Source organism: Muntiacus reevesi, chromosome 20 (assembly GCF_963930625.1).
Source record: "Muntiacus reevesi chromosome 20, mMunRee1.1, whole genome shotgun sequence".
In the NCBI taxonomy this organism is placed as follows: domain Eukaryota; kingdom Metazoa; phylum Chordata; class Mammalia; order Artiodactyla; family Cervidae; genus Muntiacus; species Muntiacus reevesi.
In genome coordinates, this window is record NC_089268.1 from 33,729,992 (window position 1) to 33,749,366 (window position 19,375).

Genomic DNA, 19,375 nt, shown 5'->3' on the forward strand with positions numbered 1-19,375 from the left:
ACAATGGAATGCCACTATGAGAAGAGAAAGGACAGAGTGTCTTGTAAGGTTTGGGTTTCCTTTGAAGGAGGGTCTTGGAATCAGAGATTGGTCCTGTTGGGTTACTCTTTTTCAGAGGCAGGTTGGGAGAAGCAGGGATTAACTATGGATTGGGCACTGTCTTGAGGGAAGGAGAATTCAGCAATGGGGTATCACTAGTTACTAATGGAAATAGTGAAGCAAAGGGGTTGGCTGGTAGGAAAGCAGTCATTCTTAGAGGGGGTTGTTATGTCATTTTACAGCTACCGCATGACTGGGAGAAATATTTCTTGTTAATTTCCCTTCAGGGTTAATTTGTACCTGTCCTCCCAGCCTGATCAATTGGTGTTTCCACTCTTTCAGTCCTGAATAGTTTTTGTCTTTGTGCACTCCTCAAATCCCCACAATCATCTTCTACAAGTGCTATTACCGTCTCTATTTTATAATTGACAAGACAGGTTCAGCAAGTAACTGAGATTTCAAGGCCCAGCCATAGCCAGGGAATAGCCTAGAAGGGGATTATTCATCAAAAACTACTCAGGACTGAAACAGTGGAAATACCAGCTGATCAGGCTGGGAGGACAGGTACAGATTAACTCAGAAGCGAAATTAACAGGAAATATTCCTCCCAGAGTCATTGCTTCCAATAAGTACTGCTCTAAACTTAATTATCATGGGAATGTACAAGGAAGGCCTCAGTAGTGCCCTGGCTTCCTTTTCGGTTCTCTATTACCATACCTCGATGTGTGCATCTTTCTTACAAGGAAACTATAAATGCAAGGGAGAATCTTACACAGGAGTTTTCTATTGTTCAAATGATCACCTTCCCATAATGCAATACTTCTTAACACTGGTTTCCATCCTCGTTTTAGAAAGCAACACGTGCTCAAAATTAGCGGGAAGCCTAAAGAGGCTCCCGCTGGAGGAGTAGGACGTGTGCATGTGGGTGACTTTGCTTTGGGGAAGACATTTGCAAAGGGTCTTTGACCCAAGTACTGTGCTCACGCCTCCCTTGAACCTGGCCCCGGCATTTAGAAGAGGTACTCATCCCCTCAGGCTGTTTAGGACCAAGGTGGCCTCAGGGGTTGGTGAAGGAAAGGTAGAGCAATGCAGGCCAGCCTGCTGCTCGAAAGCCTTCTGTATGGTCTCCTGCGGGGTGGGAGTCCAGGTAACTTGCGTACCCATCTTTAGAGCACGAGCTGGGAGCCAAGAGCTGGGCAAAGACAGCTGCCCTCCCATCCCTGGGGGCACGTGTGCGCGTGCGCGCGCGTCGCCGTGGTAACCACGCAGCAGAAAGGCGCTGAATCACGGGCGCGCGCTATCCCAGCTCCGGCAGAAGCTGCAGCGAGGGGCGGGCGGGGACCCTCCTGGATGTATCTTGGCTAGACCCGTGCCAATCCCGGCGGGACTGGCTGGCCCCGCGCAGAGAAGCAGTGACCACAGTCGCTGTCACTGCTGGAGGTAAGAGGGCAGCAGTAGCCTCATCCTGTCTCCGGTTTGGGCAAGAGTCTCTCCTGGCCAGCAGCGCCTCGATAAAATATCCCCCTTCCCAACCCTCTGGCCGAGTAATGGGAAGAGAGGACAGCAAGTAGGCAGGTTATGCCAAAGAAAAATAAAACCAAGACGCCCCGAGTTAGGAGGTGAGTTTCTTAAGGTTCTTCTGGCCATCTAGGAAAGGGCTTATTCTCGATTACTGCACCGATTGATTGTTTCTTAGTAGGGTGGAGTCGAGAAAATTTGCATCTTTCCCCAATCTCGTGAATTGCATTTCTTAGCCCTATAGAATCGGTTTTCTTTAAACTTCGTTTGGTATTATTTATGTGATCTTTACTATCATTTGCTAAATTCATGTTGTCTGTGTATCTTAACCATAATTTGAAGCTAAAAACCTCTTCATGGCTTTTTCCTCCTTCCCTTTGAACTTCCTCCACTGAGTAGATATTCATCACAATATTAGTAATCAAGAGCATAAACCTCGTTTGTGAAAGTCATTATTCTTTCCATCATTTATTCTCTTAAGTATATGGAGTGAGAAAAGAATATGATATACACACTCGTCCATTTTTATTGCTAGATTTCTCATCTAAACATTTTTGTTTGTGGGTTAAATGTTAGTGTTTTTTCCAGTATTTAAATAGAAAAATTGAATGATATCTTTGATAATAATAGAAAAAGTCAATTTCAAACAACCCCCTCAAAAGAGCAAGAAATTTTGAAGGGAGTGTTAGTGTTTATTTCTTTATTCCTGAAATGTATGTTCACTGTCCAGATGTTTCAAATTGTTTGTTGCAAGAAGACCACAGTCATGGAGACTCTTGAAATTATGCCAAATGTAAAATTTTATCTTCTGCTTATTATTATACATGATTTTTCATATAGACAAGGGAAACTGGAAATATCAGTTCAGCTGTAGACTTTTGTTTCATATGGAAAGCTGGATTCCTCTTTGAATTTGAAAAATCTGAAAAAGAGAAATAAAAATATAATCAAGACTTTTTTAGGACCTCAGGTGATAGATTCATCACACCTTTGCCATCTAAGATGCTAATTTAGGAAATTAATTTCCTTTTAGAATAACAAAAATAATTCAGTCAAACTGACTGCAATGAAAATAGTCAAAAGAAAAAAAAAATAGAAAATAATCCAAAGAGAGTCACGGTAATTTTTAATTGTAAGAGAATGGATTTGCTGTTAAATTTTCTTAATTTTTTCTAGCCAAACAGAGAAGATGCATTCTCTTTAAATAAATCTGTAGAATCAAGCATGACTATTTCTGGGGCAGTGATGTAGATTGCCAGGTCAGATGGCCTGGGCTTGGTCATGGCTCTGCTACTTAGCGGCTCTGTCACATTTGACAAATTCCTAACTTCCTCTTAGACTCAGTTTTTTCATCTGTAAAATAGGGATGATAATAATAGGAACAACCTAATGGAATTCCTGTAAGAATGAATTAAAGCAATACGTATAAGAGCTCTTTACTCGTTGCCAGGCATGCAGTACACTTCAGTAAAAGGTGAAAGTGAAAGCCTCTCAGCCGAGTCCGACTCTTTGTGACTGTACAGTCCATGGAATTCTCCAGGCCAGAATACTGGAGTGGGCAGCCTTTCCCGTCTCCAAGGGATCTTCCCAACCCAGGGATCGAACCCAGGTCTTGTGCATTGCAGGCAGATTCTATACCAGTTGAGCCACAAGGGAAGCCCACTTCAGTAAAAGTTAGTTGTTATTATTGTTCTCAACGTAAGTTTTCTTTTCAAAAAATATTTTCTATGTCTTCAGAATAATTTGGCACTAAAAATAGAAATATTTTGATGTGACAAAACTTGTTCTGATTTGTAATATTAAATCATCAGAAATGCATAAATATTTCTTTGCAGCATCTTTACAACAATAATAAATATAATCACAATCTTAAAGGCATGTCAATTCCAGGTAATTATATTTGATACAATAAGGAAGGAGCTTCGCTTTAATGGGCCTGGAGTAATTGGTGAGTTATTGCTCTATTTATTTTTTTAAATGTGTATTTTTAGACACTATTCATGTGAATTCCATAGTGAGAAGCTTTATTTCTGTTAAGCAGTAAATGTGGTTGGACCAAAATAGCATCTATTTTTGCATCATTTGGCAGAGTCTTTTAACCATAGGTAGTTGTTTCAGAATAAGTCTTAAATGGTGTTGAACTGTAATCCCTTCCAAATAACATTGGTAGAATATGTTACTGTTGGAAAGTGATATTATGTCTAGCCTGCTGTACATTCTTTTCCTTAAGTTCATAAAAGCAAGGGATTCTAGGAAACATGTTTAATTTAAGCAATGTAGCTAGAGACAGGATAATTCCAATCTCAAATTTTCAAAGTTAGTTTCATTCTGTGCTAAATTTAAAGAATTATTAAGTATGGAAGGTAAATTAACTCAGTGTTGCCACTTACAAATTTTATTTTTTAAAATATTTATTTGGCTGCACTGAGTCTTGGTTGCAACATGCAAGCTCCCAGATGTGGCATGTGGGATCTAGCGCCCTGACCAGGGATAGAACCCGGGCCCGCCTGCATGCAGAGGGTGGAGTCTCAGCCATTGCACCACCAGGGAAGTCCTCACCTACAGATTGAAAATGTTAGTGTGTGTGGTATGTTTTTCATGTGATGGGGAAGTATGGATTACTCCTCTCTAGGATAAAGATCCTGCTATTCTAAGGTTGTGATTATCAGCATACTTTACCACTTATTTTCTATCCCTCTCATTAAAATAAAGAATAGGATGTCTTCTGGTCAATGTAACATAGTTTTCTTCCTTGAAAATGTCTCAAAAAGCACCTCTTAAGATGACTTATCTTCAATAAAACTGCTGTCTTTACTGTCTCTCTCATTGTATTTCTACTTATCAGGAGGTTGAAATATTTTGTTGATTCACTGTCTTCAGCCTCCTTGTCTTAAAACTATAAGACATTCAAATTCCAGGTGCCAAATGCCCAACATTTTCTTATCCTGTGGGAAAGACTTCTTTCCCAACACATACGTGTTTAGGAGTATGCTGCTAGCTAACTAGTCTCCACTCATTTATATCAGAATTTCCTAACTACTCCTGTGCAGCAACTGCTCCTCCCAAATCTGAAGAAATTTTTTTCTGATCTCATTTTACTAGACCTCTTACTATTCTCACTTTCTTGAAACAAAGTCTTCTTTTGGTTCACAATGCGATCCTTCAGTCCCCTCCTAGGGTTACTCTAAAGCAGCTATATGAACATGTCGCACCTCTGCTTCAGAATCTTCAATGTCATGTCCATCAGTGGATAAATGGATAATCAAAATGTGATCCTTACATACAATGGAATATTATTCAGTTTGGAAAAGGAAGGAAATTGTAACGTGCTACAACATGGATGAATCTTGAAGATATGCTAAGTGGTGTAAACCAAATACAAAAGGACAATATTGTATGATTCCACTTATTTGAAATATCTAGAAGAGTGAAATTCATAGAAATAGAAAGTAGAATAGTGATTACTGGAAACTGCCAGGTGTAGGTAATGTTATGATTTAATGGGTACAAAGTTTCTGTTTGGAATAATGACAAATTCTGGGGGTGGTGACAATGATGATTTCACAAGATTTAATCTCTGTCTTTCCAGTTCTGCAGTTTCGTTTCAGGGAGAATAGAAACAGAATTATTTTCAACCTGCTCAAAACTTCTTGTACTTCCAGAATATGAAGATTTCTGTCTTTCATTGATTCCAGGAACTTCTTGGCTGTTTTCTCTTTACATTTTGTTTCTTTCCAATTCTTTTAAAAAATTTTTTCATTTTGTTTTGGAATATAGCTATTTAATCCTCCCAATTATTTTTATTCTTTCTTTTTGGAGTCATCAGAAGATGTATATTGGGCCAATTTTTTTTACTTCAGGACTTTATTCTGGCTTTTGCATTTTCAGCTTATTTGAATTGCATTTCAGGTTATTTCTTCAGTTACAGCTTCCATTTCATTGAGTTTTATTTATTTTTTAAAAATTTATTTATTTTAATTGGAGGCTCATTACTTTACAATATTGTAGTGGCTTCTGCCATACCTTGACATGGCTCCGATGACTTTATTTCTAATTCTACAACTTCTGATTGCATCATTTAAACTATGTCTTTTAATTTTTGTCTCCTCTTTTCACTTTAATCTGCTTCACCACTTCAAACATACTTAATCTGTAGTGTCTCTTAGGTACACTTTTACTCCTGTTTCTCACTCTCATCTGTTAATATCTGCCACCTCTCCTTTGTACTGGTTTGTTCTCTAAGGTATATTACTCTTGTTTTTACGGTGGTTCATTTTCAGTGGGAATTGCTTTTCCGGTGGAGTTCTATGTGCTTCACGTCCAGCACTGTCCCTCTAAACAGATTTTTGCTTTGCTTCTGCCTTGGCACGTAGCTTTGTATTAATAAAAAGTTTTCTTGTTGTTACGTATGTGTATGGTCCATTTAGCCTGGAAATGGAACTTATAAATTGGTATTGTACCAGGTTGTTAAAGGAAGTCCCCATAGAGAGGTACATCTTGGCCATCCTTCCCCGGTTTTCTTTGAGTCTTGTCATGGCATGCCTCTGATTTCTTCTAGCCCTTCTTCCTAGGATGCATTAGTCCTTCTAGGCTGCAGGGGTGTTTGTGAGGCTCCTCATAATATTTTATAATGTCAGTAGATGTTCAGCTACTTTCCTGCTGCATTAGTTTTTGATAATATCTGATTCCTTAATTGATCCAAATTAATTTTGTCCCTGTGTTTGAAACTAATATTGTGTTTTTCCTTTCTTCTCTTTCTTTTTAAAAACTACTCCCATTAAGTTTTTTGTTTGTCTTTGGAACATTCATGTAAATTTTCCTCCTTGTTAGAAACATATATTCATTATCATGATGGCACTTCTTAAATCGTAATTCCCATCCCACTCTTTTGTTATTCCTGGTTTGTTACAGAGTAGTAGTGAGTAGTGCATGCATGCTTAGTCATGTCTGACTTCTTGTGACCCCACGGACTGTAGCCCGCCAGACTCCTCTGTCCATGGGATTTCCCAGGCAAAAATACTGAAGTGGGTTGCCATTTCCTCCTCCAGGGGATCTTCCCAACCAACGATTGAACCCAAGTCTCTTGTGTCTCCTGCATTGGCAGGAATATTCTTTACCACTGGAAGGGAAGCCCCGTGATAGACTAAGCCCTAATAAAAAGTTATTTTAGCATATATATTTTAATAGATGATTTTTTTATTTATAGTGAGTTTTAGAATCTACCATGCCTCTTGCCTCTTCTTTCTTTCCCCAAATATCTTTTTGCCTGTTTGTTTTTTTTGCAAATGAATTTTGTCAAGTACTTTAAAGCCATCTGTTGAGTTTTAGTTCATTTTCTGTTTCTTTGTTAACAGTATTATTATCTTTAACGTCTATTGTCTTTCCAGGTTATACAAGATTTTCCTCCCCCTGTATTTGTATCTCCTGTTATCTCTCCCAGTAGAGTTTTCTTACTGTATTTTAATAGATTGTCTTCACATTTTGAGTCTTTTTGCATATTTTAAAGCTTCTGGCCATGCCTAGGAATGGGATCTCTCTAATTAGTGCTCTATCTGTATATTTGTCTGCTTTATACAGAGATGCTGTTGCTTCAGAAAACTTTGCTGATCTTCAGCAGCCTGATTGTATCAACCCTTGTACTGATATTTCCTTCACTAATTTGATGTGTCTAGTGATGAGGAAACATCTTGTGTTATTCTCTTCACTGTCTCCTTAATAATCTGATTCTTAGAACATTGTTAAAAGAGTGATTTGACTTTTCTTTTTTTTGGCTTATTTTCCCTCCTATTTATTGCCTGGTCTGCCCTTTGGAGCGTCACAGAATCTGTTCACTTGCTATTCCACACGAATGCCCATCCTGTGCTTAAAAACCAATGCTGGATCATGTTCCCCTTAATTCTGCTTGATCGCCTAATAGGAAATCATTTTATACTGTAATTGTAAGGCATTATCTCTGTTGCCAGTAAATTCCTGGGTAATCCTCTGTGTAGGTTGGCACAGGTTTTTTTCTAGGACTAGTTTTACTTTATCCTCTGTCAGTGGAGAAATTCAGACCACAGATTACCTTACTGAAACACTGCCAAGTTTTTACCTTCGTGGCCTGGCATCTAGTCGTGTCTGGGCTTCCTCCACCACCTTACTTCCTTGGTTTGTTGGTGAAGATCTGAGGCCTTGAGAGCCCTTTGGAGATGTAAGAGCAGTGGGTTGAAGCTTCTTCCACAGGTACTTTCTGAGCTGCTTAATCTTCAAGTCCACTCTCCAGGCTCAGGCAGGTCCAGGGTGAAGGAGTGGACTGATGAAGAGTTTATCAACTGCCTTGGCCAAGGCAGTGTTAAAGGGAAAAAGATCGGGAAAAAGTTCAGGAAAAAGCAACCTTGACTCTTTTTCTTTCGTTGTGCTCCTTACACATTGAAACTTAGAGACTTGCTTTGGAGAAACTGGAAACTAGCTTCTGATTGGTGAACCACAGAATTTCAGCTAATTCAACCAGAATATTCTATATACCTGTTGTGGATGACATGTATCTGTCTTACCTCTCTCAGATTCTTAATGGGAACTTCAAATAATATGAAAATAGTATGTAAAACTGCCTTGTGAATAAAAGGACTATTATCAATGGCTATTATATTGTGATGGTGATGATGAATATTACAAACCATTTAAAAAACTTTCTTGTTAATAGGATAAATTATTAACCTACAATATTCTACCTTCTTTCTATTTTATTCCTTTTCTTTCATAGGAAATAAATGAATAATTATTAATGCCAGAAAGTTAAATTCTAAAGGAGAACTTTTTTTTAAACAAAGTATAGTTGATTTACAATATTATGTTAGTTTTAGGTATACAACAAAGTGATTTGAATCTTTTCTTCCAATTCTTTTTCCACTATAGTTTGTTACAAGATATTGAAGATAGTTCCCTGTTTTATATAGTAAATCTTTGTTGTGTAAAGAACTCTTACACCAGCTAATTATAGACATGTTGATAAATATTAATAGAATTGAGGGCTTGAACAGTCTCAGAATTGATGAACAGTTTGCCTGTTTCAGAAGTTTTTTGGTAATCATCACCTGTCTTTAGAATTTGGCATAAAGCAGATTCACTGTGTGTTGTTGACACACAAGACATCTAGTATCTGAATTTAAACATCGCTGAGCACCGACTGGGTTTTTCCCCTACAGTGGGTGGCAGATGGTGTCTGCACTCTTCCTGGCCTTTCCTCGTGCATGCTCTCTAAAGGTGATGATTTAATTTTTAAAGCGCAGGACAAAGCATTTATTTAGAAAGCAGTGTTGACCCCATTAGTCAGAATTAAATTGAGGGAGAAACAAAATTGCTGAGCCAACTGAAAGCTAAGCTGTTCCCATAATTAGGGAGACTATTTAAAGCTCCAAGATGTTCACTCAAGATTTCACCTTCTGAAAAATTTTCCCTTAATGTAGGAATAGTTTCTCCAGGAATACCAATGTCTGGTGTTATTTATAATATGAGGACCCTGAGACAGTGTGTCCATTTCCAGAAGTTCAGAAGAGATGGTTTATTCTAGGAATCAGTACCTAAGTAAATATAACTTCTCTTTACCTTTTCTTTCTTCTCACATACAACCTTTCACTATCCACTTGTCCTTTGAATTGTTCTCTTGACTGTTTTATCCAGTTACTTCCAGGAAATCACCATGTTCCTCTCCACTCACTTTGACTCCTTGAGTGCAAGATGTTCAGATGGTAACCCATGGCCTGCAGTCCCCCCTGTGAATAAAGACTGCCTCAGCAAAGACAGCTTTTGTCACAGTAGTGACTGATAAAGCTTGGATGCTCAGATGGTATAAGAATAATATGACAAAGACAGCACCTCCAGCAGCTCCCAAGGGCTAAGTCGAAATAGCAAAATACAGCTTATCTTGTTTGAGTTCACTGGCTCTGAAAAGTAAGCGTTTACCAGCCTACTTTTGTTAACCAGTTAACTGCAAACAGGACCAACTATAGACGCAGCCTGTTCCCAAATAGCCCGCAGGAAAATGCTGTCCAGAAGATCCGTTGAGGTCTTTGAAATGAGGCCCCATTTGAGCTGTTTTCATTTCCCTTGGGCAGACATGCTAGAGCTTGTTTTCTCTCTGAGCCTGTAGAAGCATTTCACTGCGGCATTATTGATAAAGGCCAAATACCAGAAACAACCAATATCCAGCAATAGGGAAATGGCAGCCCACTGCAGTATTCTTGCTGAAGAATTCCATGGACAGAGGAGCCTGGTCGGCTACAGTCCATGGGGGTCCCAAAGAATCGGACACGACTGAGCAACTAACACTTTCACTTTCACAAGGAAATGGTGAAGTCAATTATAATAATCACCTCCATGGGATATTGCAAAATAACAGAAAAGAATAATGAGTAAGAAAGTAGCAGTGAGGGATAATGAGGGATAGAATGTGAAATGAAAGTGAGAACTATATTTCACTAAGAGAATAGCTTTGGTGAAGTATATGTATACATACTGAATAAATGGAAGGAGAGCCTGGAAAGAAAAAATAGCCATTCATTAGTATAATTTAATTGTGATATTTTTAGTGTACGTTTTGGTCATCATAGTTACAAAACGAGTTATTTCATTCACTCAGCCTCCATCTGGGCAGTGTGCCAGAGGTTGGAGACACAGACAACAGCTAATAAAAGGCAGTTCTCCTGGGCTTTTGTAATATATCATCTTAAAAAACAAACTTTTCCCTTTGATCAGAAATGTTAGCACAGAAAAAGTGGCAGCCGCGGAGGAACAGCAGTTTCATCACAAAGTTTATCTTTCATAGCTCCTTCTGGCTTTTCATGTCAAAAACTAGCAGCAGCCATAATAAACCATCGCCATGCAATGTCTGTAACTTCTGGCCACAATGTATCATGATCTGGATTGGAATACCCTGAAGTCCTTCACCATTCATCCTACCTTGGTTCTAACTTGACTGGTTTCCTTTGGGCAGAGATGAAAGAAAATCCCCAGTGTGTGAAGACTTGAGTTATTCTTTCTTCTCCCTGTAAAATGGTTGGCTTTTTTTTTTTTTGTCCACCCTTAAACTTAGAAAATGCTGTCTGTTGTAGGTACTCTGTGGGGTCAGTAATGGGACAAAGTGGGAACATTTCAGAAAGCCCTTCTGTCGAAAAGGACAAAGGATAGTGGTGTGTTTTGCATTGTGTCCTCCCTAAAAGATAAGGTGAAGTCCCAGATCCTGGTGCCTGTGAATGTGACATTATTGGAATTAGGGTTTTCACAGATGTACTTGAGCTAAGATGAGACCATTAATCCAGTATGACTGGTGTCCTTGTTAGCAGAGAGAAATTTGGACCCAGAGGCAGCCTAGGAGAGCATCATTTGACAACAGATGCAGACTGGAGTGATGTAGTTGCATGCCCGGGAATATCAGTGACAGAGGCAAAAAGGGATTTGCCTCAGGGTCTCAGAGGGGCTGTGACACCTTGATTTCAGACATCTGGCCTCTAGGATTGTGAACGAATAAATTACTACTGTTTTAAACCACCTAGTTTGCTGTACTTTATAATAGCACCCCCAGGAAACTAACACAGATGTGAAAAGTAAATAACCACTTCAATGATCACCCGATGGGAGTGTAGAAATAGACAAGGCATTATGGACCTGGTCAGGCTTTTAAACCCCTACAGGACGATGATGCTTCAGAACTTTTGTCTGAGTCAAACACAACATATTCAAACAATTTAAAGAGAACTTCCAGGCTAGAAAACAGGAACATGTAAGGTTACTCAGAAAACTTTTTTGCATTGAAAGCCAATGACTTTAAAAGTGGGAAAATTTCCCTCCAGTCTGGGTAGGTAGGGGCTCCCCAGGTAGCCATGGGGAGGAGAGCTCTGCTCTTGAGGGGCATGGCTTGGGAATGGTGTATGTTTCCTTCTGGGACAGTCTTCAGATTCTCTTGGTTCTGCTTTTTTTGTAGGCCCTCTGCTGCCACTGACACCCTATGAGGACAAATCTCGCTCTCTTTTTAAAAAGAGATTTAAAAAAAAATATTGCATATTTATTTATTTTGGCTCCACTGGATTTTGTTGCAGTGCACAGGCTTCTCATTGTGGTGGCTCTCTTGTGGACACAGGCTCTAGCCGCATGGCCTTTAGCCATTGCAGCCTGCAGGCTCAGGAGTTGTGATACACGGGCCCAGCCGCTCCCCGGCATGTGGAATCCTCCTGGATCAGGGGTCGAACCTGTGTCTCCTGCATTGGCGGGTGGATTTTTCTCCACTGCACCACCAGGGAAGTCCCAGATCTCTGTTTCTTAAGAGAAGATTCCTGGCATAAGCTTGAGATCTGGCTTTCTTTCAATGCGTCACACAGAGGTTGTGCATTGGCCCATCTTATCTTGGCTTTCATGGGCTCAGGGCTTAGGGCTCCTCCAGTGCCCCCTGAAAGTCCTGTGCTTCCCCAGTTTCTAGAGAATGGGTTTCCTTTATCTCCCTCTCTTCCATGCCACCTGCTTCCTATCTTCCAGGAATTCTTTGGAGTTTCTGGTCTATTAGTAGTTCTCATTCTTATTTTTCCAATGTTAGGGTTTCTTTTCTCCCATCTGTTCATACGTTGTGCCTGCCTTTCCCCTTTATTTTCAATTTTCAGTAGGAAAGTAGGAAAGAGGGGAAATAGATGTTATATATCCAGTCTGCAATTTGGAACTAGAAAGTTTTCTTTTTCTTCTCAGTTATTGATGAAACTGATTTCAAAACTCCCAAGTCCTATTAATCCTGTTAGTGAAGCTAATCCTTTTAATGAAGCCAATTCCCCCCAGGAAGATTTGTGTGAATGTATTTGCTGGGTAGGCTGGGTCTCTTGGTATAATGGTGACCAGGATCTGCCTCTTTAGAGAGCTCAAACAGCGAGGGTGGAACGATCCTTCTCTAAGCAACACCTGGAGACTTGGTCTAGTACTACAGCATCTGGCTTGTCTCAAGCTGCCTTGAGGACAAAATGGGTGTGTTAAGTAGCTGTGATTAGAGAACTACAAGACAGACACCTATCTTCCAGCTATCTCTCATACAACTGCTGTCAAAAATACCTAAAATAGCCTTTGGTCACCAGGAATCTCCTGTGACATCCTCATAGAGAAAAAGACCTTAAGGTTTAATCAAGTTATAGCAACCAACACCTTTGCCTGGAAGCTTGGGTTTATAGAGACCTGCAGGGAGGGGATCGATGGAGGGGAAGGGGAGAACCTGACCAAGGCTCCCTAAAAGGGGTGGTGGTGGTGTTTTAGTCACTCAGTCATGTCCGACTCTTGGGACCCCATGCATCCTCTGTCCATGGGATTCTCCAGGCAAGAATACTGGAGTGGGTTGCCATTTCCTTCTCCAGGGGATCTTCCCAACCCAGGAATCGAACCCGAGTCTCCTGCATTGCAGGCAGGTTCTTTACCAACTGAGCTACAAGGGAAGCCACCCACCGAAAAGGGGAGACAGGCATAATTCTGTGCTTCTCAGTTCTGTCTGCCAACACGCACCGGCTGATCTCTTGTTGCTTCCGTTTCTTGCTTCGAAATGAAATACGAAAGAGAATTGGCAGCGGGAAGATGAGTGCTCTGCATGCACAGGCCCAATGGATAGGGCTAGGTTTAGGGCTAGGCTGAGGATACAGAAAGCAGAAACACAGCTATGGATTGTCAGCATTCCCTCCGGGGTAAAAACTGCAGAGGCCCTCATATTTGGAATCTTCCCAGATGAGATTACAACCAAGCTCCGAACTGCTGCAGCCTGGCTTACCAAAATGCCTTTTTAAAGTTTCTGAAGTAGAACTGCATATTTTTGCACAACCGAATGTCAAGCTCACGAAGTCTGACTCTCCTACTCTCCTCCAATGTTGTTAAAATATATTAAAAATAAATTTCTAATTTTTCCCCCCGTGGCATATTGTTAATGGAGGAGATACAAAACTGGGTTTTATATCAGTCCATCTGGTAGTGGTAGAATTGGCAGTGATCGGAATCCACTTAATGGTCGATGTTGTCAGTCCTTTCATCAGGCCAGAGCTCTGTTTGGTTTGCTCCGGCTGAAGTAGCCAGGGAGTTGCCGCCATGGGATTTGCACTCCCGTTGACAGCAAAATGTGGTGCTCTCCGAATCAGAAGGCGTTATTTTAAGTTTCTCCCCCTTGCACACCAAGGCCTCCCCACGGGTCCATCTGACTTGGTGAGAGCGGTCGCTGATGGACCCGTTTGAAGACGGGCCAGTCCCTCCAGTCCGCGCTCAGGTTTGCCACTCAGGCAGTTCTTCCCCTTCTTCTCTTTCCTTTTTGTTTATACTTTTCCCTCTCAGTGCTGTTTGAAAGGTCGGGTATGTTGAGGCATGCCCCGAAAAAAGTGCCGCAGACAAGTTCCGGAGGCTGGCTAAACTTCCGGGGACCGACCCCCTGCAGCCTGGTCCAATCAGGAGCCGACACGGAGCCCTTGGACGCCCACCGCCGCTGTAGCCCGCGCTTTCTTCCTTACATGGAAGGACCTGGCCTGGACGCCGGCCCTGGCTATAAAACCTCTCCCCACCTCCCATACCTCCCTTTGTACCCTCGCTCACCTGCCCCCGGGAGTTCTGCCCGAGAGTGACCGCCCAATACAGGCCTTTACCAACGGTCCTTAGAGGTGGCTGTTTCTTCCCGCGGCGTTTTCTAACACTGTTAACCAGTCTTGCAGTTTTTAAACCTGCTCTGTGGCTCCCCGTTTATACCTCCAGCTCCTCTCTCCTCTGAACTCCAGACCTGTTTGTCCAGTAGCCTGATCAGCACTCCACTTGACTGTCTTGAGTTGCTCCCCATTTCAGGTCATTCCAACCCCGTTCTTCCAACTGCTCAGTCATCCTAATCACTTGTCTTCATCTCAAGCCCTCCACCACATCCAACAGCAAATCCTGCAGTCTCTACCTGCAAAATAATTAAGGTATTTTGAGACCCAGACCCTCACTGCTGCCTCCTGGGGGCAAGGTGCCATCCCCCCACCTAGATAAGTGCACGGGCTTCTCACTTATCTCTCTGCCCTCTACACTCCCTTCAGCATGGAAGCCTCAGCCAACAGAGTTAATGCTGCACCACTTCCTGTCTCAGAGGCCAAACCGGAGATCCTTAGGGTACTGACCTGTGAACCAGTGTGGCCTCCAGTTGTCTCCCTGACCTTTCTCTTTAGCCATGCTGACGGTCTTGCAGTTCCTGGAATACAAGGCACATTCCTCCCTCCTCAAAGCCTTTGCATTTCAGGTCCCCTCTGCCTAGAACCCTTCTTTCTGTCCACATGTTTCATTGTCTCATCTCTTTAAGACTTGGCTCCAATAAGACCTTTTTTTTTAAAAGTTTATTTTCTTAATTGAAGGAAAATTGCTTTACAGAATTGTGTTGCTTTCTGCCAAACATCGACATAATCAGCCATAGGTATATGTGTGTCAAATAGGACCTTCTGAGTGTATGAATCCTTCAGTAGTGTCTAATCTGCTCTTTAACTCATCTGTTGAGCTTTTGATAGCAAAAGTATCTTAATTACTTTTACCCTTGTGCTTGGTGATTTTTCAAATCTGCCAGGGTCTTTTTTTTTTTTTTTTTTTTTTGGAGTAATCTTACATCTTTCTTTTTGTAAACATTTTAAGTGTCTTATTTTATATCTGTAGGTCAGGATTTTATTATTTGAAAATCTCAGAAACCGGATTCTCTTTGTCTTTTCTGTTGCCTTTCTTCCTGGTGTCTCTTTGTTTTGTAATTTGGAACTCTAAGCTCATGTTGATCTGAGTTCTCCCTGAGGGTTGCAGCAAGTTCTTCCAGACAGAATTTGTCATTTCCTCTGCCAGGTTTCTGTGGGTACTATCAGCCCAGAACTACTTTAAGGTAATTTCTCCCCTTGGATTTAATTGAACCAAACTTGTAATGAAAAGTGTAGCCCAGACCTGTGAGGAGCAAACCTCTGGTTGTCAGTTCTCAGGGGTAGAATTATTTCTTCCCATAGAGCACAGTGGCCAGGGTTTTATTTTTATTTTTTTCCCCAGTTCATCCTTTCACCCACAAGGTTGTGTCTCTTAAAGGTTCCTGGTTTTCCAAGGCACCTTAGTTTCAACCCCTCATCTTGAATGCGCCCAAGGCTCCAACTTCTGTATTGTAGCCATTAGACTTCTGTCTCTATGTTCTAGAAATCAACAGATACCTCAGGCAACTACAACCTCAGCATCAACTTCCAACTTTCTGTTTTTTTTTCAGCTTTAGGGGATTTCCCTTATTTCCCTATGAGTGCAGTTATATATTTGAAAAGTGTCTGTTGTATTTTACCCCCAGAAATCTGAATATTGTATGTGTTACCATTTTGCTAGACATAGAAATCCAGACTTTCCCCATGTATTTTCTTTTTAAATATGCATCTTTCATGAATTGATAATACTCTGTGCAACATGGGCCTCATAGTAATAATACATGGGTATTATATATCCATAGGATATACAGTTATATTTAACTGTACCCTAATATTGGATATTATTGCTTTTATACATTAGAAGAAAACCCAGTTAGCTTTTTTTTTTTTTTAATGGAGAGACATATAAGGCAATACAGAATAGTGGCAAAAACATATTCTGTGGTGTCTGACACGCTTGGATTGGGTTCTAGTTCTTTGGCATTTTAGTTTTTCTGAGCCTTGATTTCATTGGATGATAATATGCAATTGGAGGGATTTCAGAGGATTAAAATGAGTGCCAGGGACATTGTGAAATAGATGGGAATATTTACAGAGGTTAATTGTACTTCATACAATGTTTACTTGTGATAATAATCTAGCCTTGGAACATGTCCTGAGGGGAGGGAACAGTGACTTCAGCTTGGAGGTTATGTTCAGGAAGCTGAGGAAGGCTTCTTTGAAGACCTGATTTTTGAAGTGGATATAGTCAGGGTAGAGGAGGTTGTGGATGTTGGAAAGAAGACTGGGAAGAGGGGGACATGGAAGGTCTTGTGACGAGTTTGCTCTCCTCTCCCGAGGTGTCTATCCTGGCATATTTCCGGAATTTGTAACACTGGCTCCAGTCAGCGTTTGAACCAGTCTGTGTATTGGGTTGGCCAAAGAGTTTGTTCGAGTTTTTCCATAAGATGATATGGAAAGCGAACTCCTTGGCCTACCCAATAACATGTACACAATCACCATCATCCTGGGAGACCTGCCACGGGCCAGGAGATGGTTCCTACTTGGTTGAAGTGAGTTCATTGGTCACAACTACTACAGTGACTTTTCTAAGATCAAAAGTGAACTGCAGTGAAATGGAAAGAGAAATATATGAATAATATATTTCCTGCTATTCTCCACAGGATCATCTGGGCAAACCTTACCAAAGAACAAGGCAGTTAGGAAGCAAATATCAGATACGTTGGATTTTGGCTGCCACATGCAGGATTTCTTTCTTTCTCTTTTTCGTACACTCAGCTCCAGCTGAAATGAAATCTGTCAGCTGAGTTTGAAAAGTAATTTGTCACAGAGAACCATGGTGATTCTATCTCTCTGAAATAGAAATTACTGAGTTTAAAAGTCGCAAATTAAAATATGAATACACCCACTTTTTTCAGTGACTTGTTTTCTAGATCTTCCCCTCACTTTGGTTCTTTCCCTGAAAGCGAAGTGTCATGTCCAACTCTTTACGACCCTACAGACTGTAGCCCACCGGGCTCCTTTGTCCATGCCTGGATTCTCCAGGCAAGAATGCTAAAGTGGATTGCCATTCTCTTCTCCAGGGCATCTTCCTAACCCAGGGAACGAACCTGGGTCTTCTACATTGCAGGTTTAACTGTCTGAGCCACCCAGGTAAACCTCTTTGCCTGAAATAATGGTAACTCCTTGTGGTCTTAACAAGTTGTTCATGCTTAGCTTAAATGATTTCACAGACCCATGGGGAGTCAGCATACTGTCTGAATCTGGGTCAGACTGTTTCTTCTAAGGTGAAGTATAAATATCAGCTCTTTCTCTCCATAGTGTTGTATGTATAGACCTTCTGAGCAGAGATGTGTACTAGTTGTAGTTCTAACTAGCTGCCCAGGATAGCCCAGGCATTTTCTCATAGATTGGGCTGCCTGACAAAATACAGTATAGACATGTCCCAAATATTGCATAATAAAAATTATTTGTTATTTATCTGAAATTCACATTCTATTGGGAATCTTGTGTTGGTTTTCGCTAACTCTGGCTGCCTTTCTCATAGCCCATCCCCCTCTGGGTTACACGCCCAGGTTCCTTTCCTGCATGGAATCTGTTATTTACTGAGGTCTTGATGCTCAGTAGATCTAAGCCTCCAGGCCGAGCACAATGGCAAGAATATTAAACTTATTTATTTACATGTAAAATATTGAAGATATTCACATGATTCAAGAGGCACAAAAGACTGCCTGTTGAAAAAAAATTCTCTCTTCCTGCTCCCTCCCTCATCATCAGGTGTTAATAACGCTTTCTTGGTTGTGTTCTTCCAGAGATAGTTAATGCATTTTCAAACAAGTTCATATTTATGTTTTTCCCCAACCCATTCTCTTTTCCCACAAATGGTGAACACCATTTATACCATTCTGCAAGTTGCTTTTGTCATGTAATGTTGCTGCTAAGGTGCTTCAGTCGTGTCCGACTCTGTGCAACCCCATAGACGGCAGCCCACCAGGCTCCCCCGTCCCTGGGATTCTCCAGGCAAGAACACTGGAGTGGGTTGCTATTCCCTGTTAGGTCTTGGTATATTACCAGCACATGGAGGGCATTCCTCTTTCTTCTTCACAAATGCAGAGAATTTCAGGGTATGAGCAGCCTTAATCTATGTAACCACTTCCCTGCTGATGAAGGTTTGGTTATTTCCATTCTGTTTGTTAATACCAATATTGCAGCCCAGCAATAAACTAGTGTGCATATGATTTCATGAATGGTTGTGTATATTCTGTAGAATAAATTCCTGGAGGTGGAGCTGCTGAAATGTACTTGCTGCCACTTTGCCCTCCACAGAGATTGTGCTAGTTTCCATTCCCATTAGTAAGGATGAGAATGTCTGAGTATCCAAACTCTCACCCACACCGTGAAGTATGAATGTTTTTTCATATGTGACAATCTCATAGATGAAAGAATGGTATCTCTTAGCTTTAATTTGTATTCCTCTTCTTATGAGTGAAATTGAGTATCTTTTGAGGTATTTAAAATGCATTTATATTTCCTTTTCAATGTTGTATCTACTGATGGACTTTTTGCCGGAGCCTGCCGGCAAACGAACTGGTCGAGAACGCAATTACCAGAGTACCTAGGAAAAATAAGACTCAGAAAGAAAGATGGGGTTGAGAGGGACGGAGTCTGCCTGCGTCTGACTCCGCCGACTTTATTGAAGAATACCACGCCTATATATACGCTAACAGGAGTTACTAAGAATAGATCGAGGGTTTGCATACGTGCAGAGCTACAGATGTTTTAAATTCCCACTCAAGATCAGTAAAGCATTAATTACCCTAGCGCCCAACATGATTAAGATCAATAGAACATTAGATAGAAAACAGGCTTCATCAATAGAACATCATCTAGATTGAAAACAGGTTTCGAGCATGATGAGTTTATCAGCACCAGAAAAACAGGCATAAGGTCACCCGGGTGTTTTTTCCCTGAAGGAGATAAATGCCAGTCTATACTTTAACAAGAAAGGGTGGCAGGACAAAGAGAGACCACCCTTTGTTCTCTCTTAGGGCCGTAAGGGGCCTGTACATTCGGGCCGGCTCCCTGCACTTTTCTGTTAGAGGACACTTTTATGTGTTAGGGAAATTATGTAAGCTGTAAATATTTTTCCCACTTCAGTTCTG

At 41.0% G+C, this 19,375-nt stretch overlaps 1 protein-coding gene across 2 annotated transcripts in view; it reads left to right on the top strand.

Moving 5' to 3' along the window:
* The first annotated feature begins 1,355 nt into the window (after positions 1–1,355).
* The window catches only part of KIAA0319 (KIAA0319 ortholog), a 71,514-nt gene continuing 53,494 nt past the window's right edge, over positions 1,356–19,375 (top strand). Inside the window, exon 1 of one of the 2 annotated variants that reach the window (XM_065912331.1) lies at positions 1,356–1,479. The gene's annotated coding sequence lies outside the window, so the exon portion shown is untranslated. The remainder of the gene's footprint in view (positions 1,480–19,375) is intronic. The other variant, XM_065912332.1, reaches the window with a different exon arrangement.